This window comes from Galendromus occidentalis, unplaced genomic scaffold (assembly GCF_000255335.2).
Source record: "Galendromus occidentalis unplaced genomic scaffold, Mocc_1.1 scf7180000075500, whole genome shotgun sequence".
In the NCBI taxonomy this organism is placed as follows: domain Eukaryota; kingdom Metazoa; phylum Arthropoda; class Arachnida; order Mesostigmata; family Phytoseiidae; genus Galendromus; species Galendromus occidentalis.
In genome coordinates this window covers 4,194-6,433 of record NW_003803490.1, presented here as the reverse complement: position 1 = coordinate 6,433, position 2,240 = coordinate 4,194, and positions in this window count along the sequence as shown.

Sequence of the window (2,240 nt, the reverse complement as noted above, 5' to 3'; positions counted from 1 at the left end):
TCAGACAGCTAGCCAACAACCCCTCCGACCGACCGACCAGGCGAGCGACCACTCAGACATCACACGCTGCGACTCACCAACGGAATGAGAACGACGGCGACAACGACAACGGCGGCGTCGTGGACGATATCTCGATTAATTCTGAGTACAGGAGCATGCGGACCCAGGAGACTCCACTCGTATGCGACGGCATATCCTTTTTCGCGACTGCACGGAGCTCAACAAATCGCTGGCTGGAATTCGCACCCGCTCGAGACTAGAGAGTAGGGAGTAGGGAGACGGCTTCAATCGTGGGGAGGGAAAATTGCGGCTGACGGTGGGGAGCTCCGATGATTCGGGACAGATTCTAGACGAGAGTCTTCGCGGTAGAATCTCTCACGCGGTCATTCGGGAAGGACGCCGATTCCGAAGGCATTCTGAAGAAGTTCGGTCTGAGCTCGTCATCGCTCTCCCAAAACGGGAAATCTTGGTCGAATTGGACGGCGATCCCTCAACGCGTTCACACGAGGCATTTCTTTTGACCAGCCGATCGGCGGTCTTTCCTCCACGTCCTAGCCTTCCAATATCGGACAATTCGGCGTCATTCGCCGACCAATGGCTCTCGTTGGACTAATTCAAAAATTGACAAAGGCGTAGGTGCCTCCTGTTCCGCGCACAAATTGAGATGCCTAATCAACCCCCATGGAAACGCTCTCGACCTGAAGCTGCTCGGCTGCTGCGACTACCGTTGTCCGAACAGTGTTGATTTCCGCTCGAATTGCGACAACGATTCGGCGAAACTCTACCCCTTCTCTTTCGCGGCGCGGGTCCTTCGCCTGCGATCGCTATTGCTTACGGGTTTATTTCACCGATTGTTCAGGGTGCACGGAACCATCGGGACTCCCGGAGAGCCCCCGGAAATGAATGAGTGGCCAGCCGAGGGATTGTCGCCGACAAAATGACTTAGAGCCTCGGAGGGATACGAGTTCTGTGGGGCAGCTCTCCGTGGTGTCGACACAGAATTCGACAAGTGACCATGTATGCATCTTGAAGGCCCGATTCCTCTCCGCTCGAAATCAGCTTCTTCACTGAGCTCCCAATCCCGGCGAATGGTATCAGCGTTAGCTCATCCCTCCACGCATCGATGCTTCATACATTTCTCGGAGATCGTATCGAGTCTATGAATCTTTCCGAGCGCTTTACGAACTCTCTAAAATACAGGATTCCGCAAAATCCATTCCGAGGCGAAATTGTGAGTGAACCGACTGTGCAGAGCGTATTGAGGAGATCTGGCTGCCACCGAGCAGGCTTGTATGAGGTCGCTGTATACTTGCTGAGCTTTATTGCCTGTTAAGGGCCATTCGAGGAGAACGGAGGAGGATGGACCAGCCGCGGCCCCAGCGAACCACGACAGGATACCAGCCGTCTCATTCGAAGCCGGAACATGGCAGGAAACAATGGACGTCGACGAAAATCCGGTACGACCGTCGCGATGGACGCGAAGGGAGAGTGACACACTATGCCGAACACCGCACGCAGCAAATTCGCACTCAATACGCGAATCGACGTAGAGTGTCGAAAATCGTTCCAATCAGTCAGTAAATTATACACAGACTGATGGGAGCGATTATTCAAGAATTATTTTCCAGGTGTCGTCGGAATCTATTCCTGCTCCCCGTTCTCCCCGCCTAATTTTTGTGCGAAACGATCGCTTCGATGCCACACTTCGGTTAAGACCGCTTCGTCGTGGCGATTTCGGTCTGACAGGCGAGAGGCGACAAGGAAATTTGCTCGCGACCTCTACGTCAACCGGACGAGCCTACTGCTCGAAGGGGAACGGTTTCGTGAAGAATCTTCTCTATCGGATCTTAAGACTTGGTGGCCACGCTAGGAATCGGGTATTTCTTGGATCTCTCAAGGGGACCCGTACCTCTCCCGGTCCCCGGGTATACTACAACCCCGCCTGGGTTTCGAGCAAGATAATCTATGCCCAAGGATTATATAACGCAGATTCACGTGAATCAGCTCGGAGCCCAAGTTTCCGGGGGTGAGTATAGAATGCGAGCCTATTTCCCGGGATCGCACAAAGAAAGAATTCAATCGATATGAGCGATGCAGACGATTCATCTTTTTATTGATTCTGCATGTGATCCCGTTGTGCATTTTCTTCATCACATCGTTTCAAGTCTTTTCCCTGTAAGGAAGTCCTGGAAAGAATAGTTAACCCGATCAGCTACGATCCCGATTCTCTGGTCCTGGGA